Source organism: Pararge aegeria, chromosome 17 (assembly GCF_905163445.1).
Source record: "Pararge aegeria chromosome 17, ilParAegt1.1, whole genome shotgun sequence".
Taxonomy (NCBI): Eukaryota; Metazoa; Arthropoda; class Insecta; order Lepidoptera; family Nymphalidae; genus Pararge; species Pararge aegeria.
In genome coordinates, this window is record NC_053196.1 from 14,565,347 (window position 1) to 14,583,160 (window position 17,814).

Genomic DNA, 17,814 nt, shown 5'->3' on the forward strand with positions numbered 1-17,814 from the left:
TTCTTTGCCAAAAGTCGGGGGACCTGTGGTATGCGCACCGCAGCTTAATAATCATACAGTTCAGTAGTACTGCGCATATGGATCCTCATTTCCTGCTGGAGCTACGGGAGACCGGGCAGTATACACAATACCATGAAAGATCTCAGGCCTGCATTAATAAACAACTTATTCTTAACTTATTATTTACTTAGCCTAGACTGTTTTACTGCTGTGAAATTGCAGACAAGGGTTCATTTGATTGGATCTCAAAATTGACTTGAACCGACAGGATTTGAACCTGCGACTCTCGGGCTCTTTATAAAATTGACACTACTAAAAAATTATAAAAATATGAAAAAGCAATGTGTCATCTCTTGTTTCAAACGTGTCTCATTGTTATATGGACCTTTATATCGAAACTGCAACGTTTCCTACTTGATGACGCTACAGTCGCTATAAGACTGATGTGAAAGGTATATACTAACTTTCGGCAGCGACGGTAGGAGAGTAATTGGTGAAAGCGCTCAGGCCGCGATTGCCCGAGAATCGCAGGTTCAAATCCTGTCGGTTCCGAAAATTTTTATATGCATTTAAAATTTATAAAATTGATAATTCCTCCAAGTGTAGGTAAAAACTTTACAAAAAAATTATAAAAATACATTTATACATTTTGAATAAATAACAGTTAGTAATTTCAATCATCTAAGCCTTAGGCAGTTAATAAGTTGTCATATCTTAGATTCTAGGATATGACTATTTAATAACTGTCAAACACATGTGTAATGTCGTATGGGATCTTGTTATGGGGCAGAGCTGGTGATATAGAAACTATATTTATAATACAGAAAAGAGCTGTGCGATCGATATATAAACTTAGATCACGCGAATCCCTTCGTACCAAATTTAAAGAAATAGGTATACTTACAGTAGCCTCGCAATATATTTATAATAATATTATCTTTATTAAACAAAACATAAGTAATTATAAACAAAAAGTCGATATAAACAGTCGACTAACTAGAAACGGAAATAAATTAGTGATATCTGCATATCGTCTGAGAAAAGTACAGAAATCCTTTGTGGGGATGGGTATATGCTTTTATAACATGAATTTAAACAATACATTAAAACACATTTAATAAATCGTGGTTACTATTACACGATTGATGAATTCCTAAACGACAAGGCTGCTTGGAAGCAGGCCACTCCGCTCCCATCTCTCATAAAACAGAAAAATTCTAAAGATTGTTAAACTTTAAAATGATGTTGGAAAAGAGCAATCTGCTGAGTTTCTTGCCGGCTCTTCTCAGTGGAATCTGCCTTCCGAACCGATGGTAGAGTCACTACAAACAGACTTGACGTTTCATAAGTGCTTATTAGTTATGCCTACTTGAAATAAATCAATTTTGAATTTGAATTTGAATTTGATACAAGCTACTTCAATGCAAGTTTACTGTTTTAACGTTATTCCTGGTCATAATTATTACTAAGACTTGAGATTTAACCTTCATCGAGGCGTGAGTTTTGAAAGGACCACTTTCCTGAACTGCTGAAAATTCGTATACAAAAATACTGAATACCGAACCACTTTTAGCCCGAATAAGCCGTAACTAATCAGAACCAGCCAGAGCAACGCGGCCGTTTCTGAACTGTATGTTTAGCTAGACCGTGGTTTTAGGTAAAAATGATCGCCGTACAGAAGGATCGCGTGCGGCCCGCGATTTGTTTTGTGATGCCATCACAAATACTAATCAATAAAAATGTAGAGTCGCTATATTTGGGCTTCCGAGCTCGGTAGATGTCACATAAGATTCTTCGTTGGATTCCTTTTTGCTAGCCTATCTATATTTAGTACTGTGTACCTACTCTACTTTACGGTTTACTTGATTTTACTTGTAACTGTCATTTCATTTTCTCGTTTCCCGCGGCAAAATAAAAAGTAGCCTAAAATTACTCCTCCCTCCCCTTCTCTTTCTACTTTACGCAACAGAAAAAGTTCTATCAAAATGACTTTAGTCTTTCCCTCCTAGAAAGTAAACTTTGTAAGGCCTATATAGGCCGATATTGGTATTTACCATAGCTACGCCTAAAACCTCACAGAAGAAAAAAAAAAATTGAATATGAATTTGGAATAAACCCCCCTCGTCCTCATTCTGAGATAAGACTAGTGCCATGTAGTTGGCCAGTAATAAATTTATAATGACGATGATAACTTAAAAAAGTTAGAGGTGCGTGCTGGGATTCGAACTCGATCCCCCGAAAGTTAAGTCGAGATCCTACCACTACGCCGCTACTGTATATATTTACGATAATCAAGACGCCATATGCAGTGGCGTGCATAGAGGTTATGCACAGGGTATGCAGATGATATATAATGAAGAAAATCTCCGAGTTAAAAAAAACTTAAGGATAGGCATTGTAAGAGTTATAAAAAGCCTATCCTTAAGTATTTATAATACGTACTGGAAATTTTCTTAATTTTATATCATCTACATACCCTGTTCATACCCTCAATGCACGCCACTGGCCATGTGGTGATGTCTAACATACTCGTAGATCTGTAGCAACATAATTTGTTTACTTACTTATATTTTTCATTATAATGGTTTCATTAAGTTTAAACAATATTCTATGAATGATGGTTGAACAATTAATGAGAAGATAACAGAAGTGCATTTAATTCACGACATAAAACAACCACAACAGGATTCTCATAAACGAGTATATTTATTTGGATGAATTAAACCCATTTGGATGAATTAAACATTAACTATGTTATTTTCCAAATGATGGCAAATTCCACGGATTTCGAGAAAATTACTGTTATCTGTTGGGAAGTTTCATCCTTAATGAATGGTTACAACACAATTGGTGAATTCCTCAGAACAAGGCTGTTTGGAAGCAGGCCGTTTCGTATTCGTCACTCTTCTCTGCCTGTAAAACTATGTTGAAAAAGAGCATTCTGCTCAGTTTATTGTCTACTAGGTAGAATCTGCGTTCCAAACCGGTGGTAGAGTCACTACAAGCAGATTGACTTTCAAACTGACGTTTCAAAAGTGCTTTTAAAGTAGGCCTACTTGAATAAAATGAATTTGAATTGCACAAATTGTCCAAAATAACCAACTGATTCGGTTAACCTATTATTAAGAAGTCAACTGATTTAACAAAGATATAAAGTTATAGTAAATTTGAAATGTAGAGTTTAAAAAATCTATACATATATATATTAATGGTTGAAGAACTTTCATGATGCAATTTGCTGTTGAGAAGTTCCGTCATTAACAAAGCTCCAACTAAATGGTACCTTCTAAGATATTGAGTTACACGATAAAATTAAATAAATAAAATCATCGTCATCATCATCATAAAATTGGTATAAGTCTTCTAAACGTGAACCCTAAGATATCATCATGAAGCAACTACGCGTATAAACCATGCTTCCCTATTAATAATTAAACAAAGCGATATGTACTTCATTAAGTTTAAGCAATATCATTCGGAAATCAATAAAAAAATAACGGCAACCCCCGTTTAGGTTCTCTTATACCCAAGCCATAAACCGTTGCCGTACAAGATCGTAAAATTATAAAAAAAAAACAATATGGGGTAAACAAGTCAACTCACTGCATATCAATAAAATACTTCCAATATTACACAGATTCAAAACACTTAATGCAAAACCTTAGTGCGAAAATCCTTTTTGGCAATGTTCCATGCAGGTTGTATAGCACTAATTAAAGTTAACTTATAAACACGTGTTCGCAGTAGAGCTACGGCGTAGCGGGCGGGCGTCTACGAACGCGGACTAGCGTAGACTGGCGCAAATTTTGGTTTAACAAGATACCATACGGAGTCCAGTGTCGGACGTTTTTGTAATTTTCCTTAATTTGTAAACATGAATTTTAACTGTTTACATAATTAATGTGATGATCGTGCATGATTGAAATGAACCTAATTTTGTTTATATTATGTATAAGTCGCGTCATGTAAAAATAACGCAGGTGGTTATTTATTAATCCACTACAATAAGCAGGTAAACCCCGGACTGTAATTTATTGTATATCTATATATAAACGGACGGCATTTTTATGATATTTGATTTTTTTGGATTCCTCTTAGACCGGAATAGGATAATAAGTATTAAAATATTACATTCATCAAAAAAATAAATGATCCGCGGTACGAAGTTCGCCGGGACAGCTAGTTTATATATTTTTATAATTAAGTTTAAAGTTTTCATTCATCGTAAGTTTATGTTTTTAATAGGAAGTAAACTATTAATTGCTCTTAGTTATAGGTCTTTCAGTGACAACTAACGTCGTTTGTTTTTGACAGGTGGACATTAATAACAGCGATTAATGTGAGAATTTTAATAATTAAAGTTAGTTTTACTGACGTGAGATGTGAGATTTGAGTATTTGAGTATTTGAGTAGGCGTGGGAGTAGGAATAGGGTTGGTCGTGGGTGCGGGAGTGTTAGAGGTAGTGGAGGCAGAGGTGGGATCTGGAAAGAGTGGGATCGACCATGAGAGTGCACGTTAGAGTGCGCGTGGCAGCGGGTGTGGGAGTTGGCACTGCATTATTTGTGAAGGTATTTTCATGAGCATAATATTAATCAATTACCGTTATTATTACAATTTCATGGTGATATCTAAAATAAACGCGAACGAAGTCGGACAACATCTAATGTATACAAACAAAAATGGTAAATATTTTGTTTAAATAAAAATGTAAAATATTTATAAGTAACGAGTTTTAATTTTTGAGTACAAATAGGCTTAAATTTAGAAGGATTAATGAGATATAACTGATACAAGTACATTATTTTGCATGATAGCGCTCTTTTATTATGACACGAACTATAACACTTGTGTAAAGGGTGCAATTCAAATAAGAAGCATAGATTTGTAATTTGTATGCACCCTAAACTTTTTGGGTTATTTAAAATTTTAAATTATGGTGTTGGCATAATTTGGCAAGGAGTCAAAATTATGTGTTGAATTATGTTTTTACAGTTCTTGTTTATTATAGCTATTAGTTTACAATACTTTTTATATGAATAAAAGTTTTTATTAGTAAACCAGATTCTGATAGCGATCGAAAACTAAAACTTATATGGATTTTGGATAGTATACCGAATACAACTTCAAAGGAGCACTGCAAATTTGACTTAAATATATATATATATATATATTAAGACAATACACACATCGCCATCTAGCCCCAAAGTAAGCGTAGCTTGTGTTTTGTGTACTAGGATGACTTATGAATATTTTTATGAATAATATACATGAATACTTATAAAATATAGATAAACACCCAGACACTGAGAAAAATTCTTGTTCATCACACAATCATTTTCCAGCCGTGGGAATCGAACCCATGGCCTTGTACTCAGAAAGCAGTGTCCCTCCAAACTGCGCCAATCGGCCGTCAACTTAAGTCATATTGGTGGATAAACTTCTCGGATAAAATAGCTCTTTTATGAATTAAATTCTAAATTTAAAATTTGATGTTGAATTTGATTTTGAATTTAGTATTCTAACATGATTTTTAATTATAATTTAATCAGATGTTACAGTGTCTTATACTCGAAAAACAAGCCTAAGATTGCGATATTAAAAATGTTACCAAAAATCATTTAAAGACTAAATGATTTTCACTGCTGGCCACACAAGAAAGCCCATTTAAAAACAAAGCCAAGTTAATCCATACATGTAATTGGGACACCGCATAAAAAATGAATAAGCCAGCGGTGTGTTCTGATGAGCAGGTGTGTTTATCTGTTCTAGTTTCCTGGGGAATTGTCGTATGATGTGTAAAAGTTACGTTTTTTTTTAAATAATAATCCACGGAACAAGCAGATGGTCAGTAGACTTCTAGTCTAGTTGTTTCTACAAGATACATTTCGGAGAGTGGGCTCAGGAGCTATTCGATTTGGTTCAACCATCTCCTTTCTACCATCGAACTGCGAGGTACTGAAAGAATCTGCACTGTTACGTTGTTGAAATACCAACAACACGTACAAAGCGTATTGCTTCTTAATTCTGATCCGCACCGCAAAGGCCTGGAATGCCCTCGCATCTTCCATCTTCCCCGACCTATAATCTGGGTACCTTTAAATCAAGAGTGAATAGGCATCTTCTAGGCAAGCGCGCTTCATCTTAGGCTGCATCGTCACTTACCATCAGGTATGATTGCAGTCAAGCTCTATTATATATTTAATCAAAAAACTATAAATAAAGCAACACTTCACAGGGCACGTAAAGTACCCCCCCCCCCCCCCCCTTCTTAAAAGTGCCGCCCTGTGTCCCTGAACCTGAGGCGACAGTGTTAAGCCTATTGTGCCTATTATTACACCGGAAACCAGGCTTTTCAGTATGAAAGAAAGCAATACCGCTTGGCAGCAGGAATATGTACAGCGATAGCAGGTACTTCCCCGTACAAGCTCTGTCTTAAACAGCTCTACCACCTCGAATACGTATCAGCGGTTAAACGCGAATTCCTCCACTTAAAAATTTGTGCTAGTAGGTACCTACCATACATTTTTCCCATACAAACTTTTGCAAACTGTAACCACACCGTGTTAGTTACTTCCTCGTCAATATATTGCCGTTCTTGAGTTAAAGCGGAACAAGCAAAAGTCAGAGAGACAGACAGAAAAACATACAGAAAAATAAAGGATTTTTTTTAAATATTTTTTTGTTATCAGTACCACATTTGATATATAACGTGGATTTTAAAAGAGTGCCAAATGTGTACAAAACATTATCATTTTCAGCCCTTAATAAAAGGCCATCCTTATATTGTATGACCAAAAACATGCTTTTGAAGAGTCCCGTACCTGAAACGCTTAAAACCTCATTCGTTGAGGCCATGAAAAAAAAAATAACTATAAATAAATCGTTGATGCATTTTACTTTTCTCGCATTCATAGGCGATTGTGCCAACGATAACTTTAAACTAAAACTGCTAGGGTTCGAAACGCTAACCGTAAAAAGTCCCACAAAAATGTCAAATAACAAGTTTTATGGTTCTTTATTTGAATTACCTACCCAATTATTGTTAGTTCTCTTTAAAACAAGTAAAAAAATAGTAATTTGCAAGTAATAGAAGCAATTATTCAAACTACCTGTGCCACATTCGCAACGTAACTTAATAAATAATGATTACGTAGGTCGATCATTACGTTTACCTCAAAAGCCTATTATTTAAGGCAATGCCACACCTTCCGAGACTATTAATATTAATATATCGCGAATATATTGTCAATTCGGTGATAGCGAATTTGTCACCGATGGGCGTCGGCTTACCTTTCGGAACGAAACTTTTGTGCGTTTTTAGTTATATGAATTGACTACACTACAACTACAACCTACTTTACATGCAAAGTGTTTCTCTGATAATAGGTGATAGTTTTCCACTTAACATTCCCACTCAGCTGAAAAACATTCATGTTTATCACACAAACAATTTCCAGTTATGGGAATCGAACCCACGGCCTTGGCCTCAGAAACTACAGACAACTGCGATAATCGACAGTCAAAAAAAAAATTGGTGTTCAATAAAGCGTACGGCTATCTATCTATTGGCGGAACATCGCAACGCAAGTATAGCCCAAGCATAACAATTTTCAGACACGGTCACGTGACCGCGGGCGACAGTTCACCGAACCCTCGCGTGACCCCGTGGTCAAGGGGTGGCCGAAACAAAATAAAAAACACATTGCATGCGCCTTACAAGCCTCTGGGGTAGGCTCTATCTAATCGTTGATCTTCGGAAAACAATTTATTAATTAATGAACACTCTTTTAGGCTTATATTATAAGGCTTAACAGAAATTTATTACTAAAAAAAATTCTGATCTCTGCTCTAATGGATAAATATAAAAAACATATTATACCCTTAACACAAGCTACGCTTACTTTAAGGTTAGATGGCGATGTGTCGTAGTATATTTATTCCAACATATCAACACATTACTGGCCCACAACAGAGCACGTGTCTCCTCCCACAATGACAAGAGTATAAGGCAGTCCACAACACTGGTCTAGTGTGGATTGGTGGACTCCACACATATTTGCGAACATTATCGACAACTCTTGGGCATACCTAACCTAACGATGTTTTCCTTCACCGTTGAAGCAATTGATATTTAAATTGCACAAAACGCACATAACTCAGAAAAGTTAGAGGTGCGTGCTAGGATTCGAACTCGCCCTTCCGAAAGTGAAACCGATGCCGTTACCACAAGGCTATCACCGCTTCTTCCTAATTCAGCAACTTCTCTGACAGTTGCTAACCGTGGTAGCTGTACTTACAAAATTTCGATGAGTATACAACCGCCTCTGTCAAATTATGCCGCCTTGCGTGCAGACGGCCGGTTGGCAACGTGACTGAAAAGTTGGTGAATAAGAGGCAGAGCTGTCAAAGTGGTGCCAAAGTGCTGTTACAAAATATGTTCGCATTTTTCATGAAAAAATGGGAAATAGGGTGTTAATGAATGAGGTGAATTAAGCAAATTTACTAATATTATAAATGTCAATGTAAGTTTGTTGTTACGCTTTCACGCAAAAGCTTCTTAACCGATCCTCATGAAACTTTGTACACATATTCTTGGAAGTGTTAGAAGTAATAAAGGATACTTTTTATCCCGACATTAAGATCGGTTCCTTTGGGAGAGGGAATGAAAGTGTTTGACGATTTTACACCATAACTCCGACAAATTATAACCGATTTAAATAATTATTTTTGTACTATAGGTTATTAACTTTGTGTAGATCTGATGAATGTGGTTCGAGATAGAAGACAGAACTTGTCAGCGGACAGCAGCAAATCCCTCATTTAAGGCTAAGCTATACTGAATACTTTAATTTTATTTAGAACTACAACTAAATTGAATGCCACATCAAAAAACAAAATCAAACGCAGACGAAGTCGCGGGCAACAGCTAGGAATACATAAAAATCCCTACTTAATATTATAATGTCAATGTAACTTTGTTTGTTACGCTTTCACGCAAAAACTACTAAACCGATCCTCATGAAACTTTGTACACATATTCTTGGAAGTGTTAGAAGTAATATAGCATACTTTTTATCCCGACATTAAGCTTTTTAACTCCGACAAATTATAACCGATTTAAATAATTATTATTGTACTATAGAGCAACTAACTTTGTGTAGATCTGATGAATGTGGTTCGAGATAGTAGACAGAACTTGTCATCGGACAGCACCAAATCCCTCATTTAAGGCTAAGCGATACTGAATACTTTAATTTTATTTAGAACTCCAACTAAATTGAATGCCACATTAAAAACCAAAATCAAAACGCAGACGAAGTCGCGGGCAACAGCTAGTTACGTAATAAATATCAGATAATATAACACTCTCTTCGTCGGTGGAGGAAAACATCGTGAGGAAACCTGCATGCCTGTGAGTTCTACATAATGTTCTCAAAGGTATGTGGAGTCCACCCCTTCTCATTGAAGGAGAAGACCCGTGTCATGTAGTGGGCCGTTAATGGGTCGGTATGATGATGATCATAATGCATAGCTGTATTCTGATCTGCCGTCACCACACCGCAATTAGGGATTATACAAATCATTGTTACGGCCGAGTGGCGCAGTGGGCAGCGACCACAGCTGGAGAGAGTTTGTGATGAACATTAATGTTTTTCAGTGTCTGGGTGTTTATCTGTATATTATAAGTATTTATGTGTATTATATTCATAAAAAATTAATCAATATTCATCAGCTATCTCAGTACCAATAACACAAGCTACGCTTACTTTGGGGCTAGATGGCGATGTGTGTATTGTCGTAGTATATTTATTTATTAATTGTAATTTTTTATTGGGTAAGTTTAAAAATAATCAACTATTTATTTGTGAGCATCCGTTTTAGGCGATCCATTGCGATATCGCGTGGAAACCAATCAGGGGTAGGAGTTAAATGTACTGTCATACGTACTGTTTAAATGGTAACAGCCTAACGTAACAGGTTAGCCTGTTATCTGGATAGCTTTACTATGCGTGTGAATTCCATGATATATACTCCGCGAAAAGCAGGAGAATCTGTATGTTGTAATTTATAATTTCTTCAATTCTAATACTCCACACCAAACCGATTTTATAAAGCTTAATAATTTTCATAATATAAAAAATCTGTGGCTGATATCCGGCCACTGAAAACTAGCTCGCAGCTAAAATACCTACATTCTATCGCAATGGTGATTTTGTTGTTATCGTTGGACGTGATAAGCAAACTTTTCACGAAATAATGAGAGGCGCAATTTAAAGGTAATTCCAGAGTAATAAATGCTCAGGTGTATTAGCCTAGTTTCTGGATTTCCTTGCTCATATTGTTCCTACTTCATTATATGTTAGAACATGTCCTCAATTGCCTGTTTTAAAGCGAGGCGCCATAATCGTGTTATTAACCGACTTCAGAAAGCAGAAAAGGCTCAATTTGACTGTTTCTTTTTACATATCGTTCAAATTAATAAATCGATTTTCAGGATTATTTTTGATGTGAAACATCTCTAGGCATAAGTAAACATAAGTAAAGCTGATTGTTGGCGTGGCGACATAGGCCGTGGCGACGCTTCGCCACGCTATATGATTGAATTTTTGTATTTCGTACATGTAACAATAAAGATGAATATTAATTTTGGTAATGAAACAGTCATTATTAACCGACTTACAAAAAGGAGTGGTTACCCATTTGGTGGTATTTATTTTTTTATTTTTGGGACAAATTTTTAATGCTTCATTATGCAATATCTGCAATAAGTTACAGAAAACAATTAAGTTTAAGGCTTACACATTTTTTTTGCTAGATCATACTTCAGAGGTAGCAATTTTAATTTGGTAAAGATCTGATGAAATACCTTTGAGATGGAGAACCGATCAATGGATACGATTAATCACTTTCTATCAGAGTGATAGGTTAGTAAAGAGTAGATAATTTTTTCTTTAATTTTTTTTTATCAATAGATGCACAAATGTTCCATTTTTTTTTCTCGCCAAACTGGTTAACTTGTTTAACAGCCGATTGGCGCGGTGGGCAGCGACCCTGCTTTCTGAGTCCAAGGCCGTGGGTTCGATTCCCACGACTGGAAAATGATTGTGCGACGAACATGAATGTTTTTCAGTGTCTGGGTTTTATCTGTATACTATAAGTATTATATTCATAAAAATATTCATCAGCTTTCTTAGTACCCATAACACAAGCTACGCTTACTTTGGGGCTAGATGGCGATGTGTGTATTGTCGTAGTATATTTATTTATTTATTATTTTATTCATAGTGACTACGATTAATGCAACTGGGTCGAAATATCAGCTAGAATAATCTGTTTGTTTTCGTTTAGCAAACGTAGTGTTATGCGAACCACGAATAAGTAATATAGTTTGCGGGATACTCAAAGAGTTTCTGGAGCAGGCAGATATCAATCACGTTTAAATGATTTTTCCGTTTGACATACAGCCACGTCATGATTAATGTTATACTTCCGGAGTACTAGTGCCCTAAATGTCCCGTTAAGGGTCACTATTTGATAACCGTTGTATGAGGGTGTTGTGGTTAATTATCCTAATGATCGCCATTTTAATGACCGGTCAGTTATATCAAGCAAAGAGCTCTTCGGCCTAGATCCTTTTTAGTCCACTAAAAGTTAGCTTTTGACTGCAATCTCACATAGAGTGGTAATTACCCATGGCAAGAGCCTCCCACCAGGCCAGACCAGAGAAAATTCAGAAATTATATACTTCCAAATTGCCAGGAATCTATCCCGTGGCCTCCAACTTAAATTGACAGCGCTCGCCGTTGCGCCAGGGAGGTCGAATCGAATAAGGTTATCATCCTACTGACAAAGACGTGTCATTAAGCGACACAGCGTTTCGGTACATATGACGTCGCGTAGAACCCGTTTATGGGTTAATATAACTGGCATACTCCTGATAGGTTACCCCGTTAGCATCGAAGACTGCATCTTAACTTGTAATATTGCTGTCAAGGGCTAACTTGTTTGGTTGACTTGGGCTAACTTGTTTGAAGCCGCTAATTGTATTACTCATTGATAAATTTGTCGTTTAATTGTGTTTCTACTTTCTTGTTGTTCAATAAAGTATACTTTCTTCTTTACTTACTCTTTATCCGTAAACGTCAATCCGTCGCCCTGTTGCTCCGGGAAAGTAGTAGCTAGTAGAAAGGTATTTTGTATTTCATTCGTTCGAAGTAGCCACATAGGAATATTACGGTTTGAACGACCGATAAATAATGTCGAGCACCTCCCCACTCGACTAGCTAGCACAAAATTGCATTACACACCACACACATATGCGTGTTAATATTTTGATTTATGGGAGTGCAACAAACGGACCATGAAATAAACGTAGGTATTAATAATTTTTATAGTGTTTTACTTACACTTTGAGGAAATATCAATTTTTAATAAAAATATAAAAGCAATGTGACATCTCGCGTTTCAAAGTGTATCATTGTAATATGTAGTGGCGTGCATAGAGGGTATGCACAGGGTATGCAGATGATATAAAATTAAGAAAATCTCCAGTACGAGTTATAAAAAATTTAGGGATAGGCATTGCAAGAGTTATAAAACGCCTACCCTTAAGTATTTATAACTCATACTGGAGATTTTCTTCATTTTGTATCATCTGCATACCCTGTGCATACCCTCTATGCACGCCACTGGTAATATGGACGTTTGAAAAGTTGATCGAAACTACAATGTTTCCTACTAGATGGCGCTACAGTCGCTAAAAACGCTGATACAAATCCATATACTAATTTCAGCATCGGCAGTTGGAGAGCCGTAGCTTAGTGGTCAAAGCGCACAGGCCGCGATTGCCAGAGTCGCCGGTCGTGTCGGTTTCGAAAATTGTTTAATGGACCTTTGAAAAGTTGATCGAAACTACAATGTTTCCTACTAGATGGCGCTACAGTCGGTAGAAGGCTGATACCAATCCATATTGGTACTAATTTTGGCATCGGCAGTTGGAGAGCCGTAGCTTAGTGGTCAAACCGCAATTGTCAAGGCCGCGATTGCCAGAGAGACACCGGTTCAAATCCTGTCGGTGCACATTTTTATGTGCATTTGAGATTTATAAAAAGTAAATTAATAGTCTTATTCTTATGATTTTAAAGAAAAATATAAATATGGATTTCCATAAACTGTGTTCTTAATGCTCTTATGGTTTAAATGTTTGACCAAGGATCGCTACTTCCCAGTTCGAGCCTAAAGTTATCATGTATTATTTTTATTTTTATTAAATTCATATCAATTCCGAGTTATCAAGTACCATGTTATGTAAAATTGATGATAGATAAAAATGTGATAATAGTAGTTTAAGTCCGCAAACCTGTACAAGAGCAGTAGCATGGGTCTAAGCTCTAAATAAGCTTTTACCTAATAGAAACTGAATGACGATTTTCAATGCTCTCTGCATTAAAATCCTTTAAATAATAGCGAAAACGGTAGAGATTTTTTTTGATAACTTCCTTTAGATAGAAGCCGTTATACTTAGGTATATTGATAAGAATGCATCAAAAATACCTACTTATATTAATATTAAATAATAAATTCCTATTACCAGGCCATCGTGATAAAAGATTGCCTTACTCAAGCTTTGGTACAGACGACAACAAAGTTAGTGATATTATTTATATGAGCGTGTAGCACGGTGTGTAATTTTTTTTTTTTTGGATTTTGCGCACAAATATATATTTTTAGCGCTTGACTGAAAAAAAGTGTTGATGTAGGGGAGTAGGCTTGTCTAGGAGTTGACTTTGCACTCTTATTGTAAGGGAAACCATAGTATCGCCGAAACCAGAAGTTTACAGGTAATTTAATAAAAACAAAATTTAATTTACGATAAACTGGACGAATTCTAGAATCAATAATTGCAAAAAAAAAAACTAAAAAAGAGGGTTGCGAACCCAAGGTGCCAAACGGTCCCTATTACTAAGCCACCGTCTGTTTGTCCGTCTTATGTCTATCTATCTGCGGACAGTATCTCATGAACCTTAGAAAGGTAGAGAACTGAAATTTTAACAGTTTTTTTTTGCCGCTTTAATAACAAATAATAAATTTTGGATTTAGACGATTTATAGGATTAAGAAACAGGCATTACTTTGCTGATTTCCATGGTATATTATGAAAATTAAGCTTTATTATTTAAAATTTCCTTATTCATGTAGGCCTATCACAGGCACTTATTAAGCGATCATACATATAATATGTTTAAGTAATTGTAACGGGATGGTGATAACTTCGTTCGCCAACTCAAACCTAAAGCTACGAGGGTTCCAAACGCGCCCTAGTTTAAGAAGAGCCCACAACAAACTTAGCCGGTTATTTTTTTTTTGTTATCATTATCTCACAGATAATTTATATTAAGCTATGAAGTTAGAGCAATTCACACCCAAGCTTTTTTATCATTTAAGTAATCCTTAACGTTATGATAGGATTTTTCTGTAAGCTTACGTTTTATATAAACTTTAAACTTATTGGTACCAGATCATTTCTACCGCGCACTAGCAAATTATGGAACAATCTCCCATCTGATGTGTTTCCTCAAAAATACAATCTAGGGTTTTTCAAGGGGCGGATAAACAAATTCCTTAGAAACCGGCAACGCATCGGTGGCTCCTCTGGTGCTGCAGATGTTTATGGGCGGCGGTGATCATTTAACATCAGGTGACCCACTTGCTCGGTTGCACGCTATTAATATAAAAAAAAAAAAAAAAAAAATTGAAAGATATCTCAAAGATTTCATTTAGTAATTTGTTATAAAATAATATAAAGTTGCCCTTGAATGAATTTATACACCGCGAGACGCAGGAGAATGCACGGTGTAATTTATAATTTCTTCAATCTTCTCTGTTGCCTGCATTCTTCATCCACCTTTAGTTTTCCTCGTATAAGAAGTATTTAAGTAAAGCCTATGTTACTCTCCGACCTATCAACTAACTCTATGCCAAAATTCAAGTTGATTAGTTGCCTAGTTCTTAAAGAAAGGACAAACAAACACACATTTGCATTTACAATATTAGTAAGGATTAGCTGGATTGTGTACCCGAATGTACCAAGACAACATAAGCCGCAGCAAATGTTTAGTCTACTCGACAAAGTTGCTGACACGTCGCATTGTATGAATATAGGCACTCTATCAATTCCACGTAGCGTGCCCAATGAATGGGTTTGAATAACACGAGGTAAGCTCATAGCTGATACAGCTTCTCTGTAACTCTATCTAGTGTTAATAATATTCATATTGTATTTGAAATTACTGAGAAACGATTGAGATTTGTTTTTCATGTATTAATAACTAGGTGGAGAGTTTTTAAGCAATTAAAATTTTACTCGCTTCAACGGTGAAGGAAAACATCGTGTAGAAACCTGCATGGCTAAGGGTGCTCCACTGTGTACTTAGAGGCGTGTCAAGCCCACCAATCCGCACTGCGCTAGCGTGGCGGACTACGGACTTCAGGACATACTTCGTTCCTACCTATACTGAGCTATATAAATTATTGGAACGTCAACAAAAAGTTTTTTACATTAATTATCGCTGTCGGCCTACCCTCATTCTAAATGGTAATACGTAATAAGTAATAATTTTGTAGCATTAAGCTGAATGTTAACATACATTATCTATTGAATTAAATTATTAAATTCTTTATTGCACACACAAAAACAAAATACAAAGAGTAACACATTGAAAAATAAAAAACTAGTTTAGGTGTGCAAATGCGGTCTTATCGCTAAAGCGATCCCTCCCGTACAAACTTTGGCGAAAGTAGTTCTTATCTACTTGATTAACCAAGCAAAAATTTGTCAACGGTTGGGTGTGCGGAAAAATTATTTGGAGTATATGCTTTTTAAGTTTACCTTTAAATTAAGACTTGTAATACTATGCGTGATAAGTTAAAAAATAAAATAAATATTCGAAATTTCACATTCATTAAATACCCAGGCTCAAAAGTTCTTTTTTATTCTACTACAAGTTAGCCCTTGACTGCATACTAACTCAAAAGATGGTGGCGGGCTAACCTATTAGGGAGTATGCCAGTTTTATTTAAACCATATTCGGTTTCCACGCGACATCTTACCGGAACGCTAAATTGCATAGCGGCGGCAGCTTATAGACTAGCCACGGCCGATGCCTCCCACCAGGCAAGTTTCTAAATCTAAAGGATCAATTTAAAGAGGTTACCATAATGACGGAGCATAGTAAGTACATATTTGAAAATTTAATTTATGACCATAAAAATATAACAAAATTCAAAAAGAGAATGGACTGCAACCAACCAACCATAAATATTATGTTAGAAGCAAAAATAAACTCGTTGTGCAGTTTACTAGGCTACAAAAATATATTTTTCATTCAAGGGATATCTCTCAATAAAATTAAACGTAAAACATTACAGAAAAATCCTATTATACTGTTAATAAAGGAATACGTAAATGATAAAAAAAGCTTCCGTATGAATCGCTCTAAATGATGGTGATAACAATAGTTTACCCGGCTAAGTTTATTATGGTTTCTTCTTAGCGTATGGAACCCTCGTAGCTTTAGGTTTGAGTTGGCAATCATAGTTATCATCATCACATATTCAAACATATGTATGTATCAACGGTTCATAAGTACCTGTGATTGGCCTACATGGATAATAGTATCTTAGTACTCGCTGTTGCGGTTGAAAAAGAGCTGTTTGCCCATTTTAAAATGACGCGTGAGTTTCAAATGAAATTCGTAAATGAAACTGTTATTTGATTGCGACAAGTTTACTTGATAGACAATTTATCGCACTTTTTGCAGAAAATACAATTACTTTTAGCAGTTTTTACAGTCATTTTGCGTGCGACAAGTATAGTTTGCGTGTGCTAAGTATAATTTGCGTGCGCCAAGTAAACTTGTCGCACTCAAATAACAGTTTCATTTAGAAAACAACTCACGCGTCATTTTAAAATGGGCAAACAGCTCTTTTTCAACCGCAACAGCGAGTTCTAAGATACTACTCCCGCATGAGTAATAAAAAGAAAATTTGAAATTTGAATAAAGAAAACTTTATATTGCAATAATTCTTTTGACAATTATTACGAACAAAATATCTTTATTACTGCTGTAAAATAATACAGGATTTATTGTCTATGGACGCAAGTCCACTTCATACGAACTGACACACTAACCTAACGCCGGATGTAGGGGTTTCAGCTAACGGCTTCCGCCTGGATTGTTAGTTTTATTACCTTTGTTGTAGGTACCACAATTGTTTACGTGATTTACTCATTTGGTTTGTGGCTCGAGTGTAACGAGGTCCCGGTTTCAATAACCGGGTCGAAAATAAAATCGTTATTTATGTGAAACACCTATAGGCGGAGGGTAAACCTGATTTTTGGCGTGGTGACACAGGCCGTGGCGAAGCATCGCCACGCTGTATGATATAATATATGTTCTATACTTGAGTTGTCACCTTTTCAAATTTTTGAATAAAAACATTTTGTATATAAAGAAAATAAATGAATTATTAAATAAACAGCCTGCCCGCCCGGCAATGGAGCAACGCGGAGATCTAAAACCCTACCTCTTATGGAAGAAAAAAACATGTATCCCGAATTTTGATCATAACAATAAAAATTATTAAACATGTCGATCAAACTCTTTTTGCTTTAGTAATAAAAATTAAATGTCTTGATCAAAATTATAATTTTTGTAAGTGATTAAGGATATAAACTTACCTTGCCTCAAGAAGTCACTGTAATTTCGCTCCGGAACTCCCGATTTCTTCCCTTGCCTATTTCCAAACTGTTAG

At 35.8% G+C, this 17,814-nt stretch overlaps 1 protein-coding gene across 1 annotated transcript in view; it reads right to left on the minus strand.

Moving 5' to 3' along the window:
- LOC120631208 (cyclin-dependent kinase-like 1) overlaps positions 1-17,814 on the minus strand; it is a 44,846-nt gene extending 27,032 nt beyond the window's left edge. Inside the window, exon 1 of the mRNA XM_039900687.1 lies at positions 17,741-17,814. The gene's annotated coding sequence lies outside the window, so the exon portion shown is untranslated. The remainder of the gene's footprint in view (positions 1-17,740) is intronic.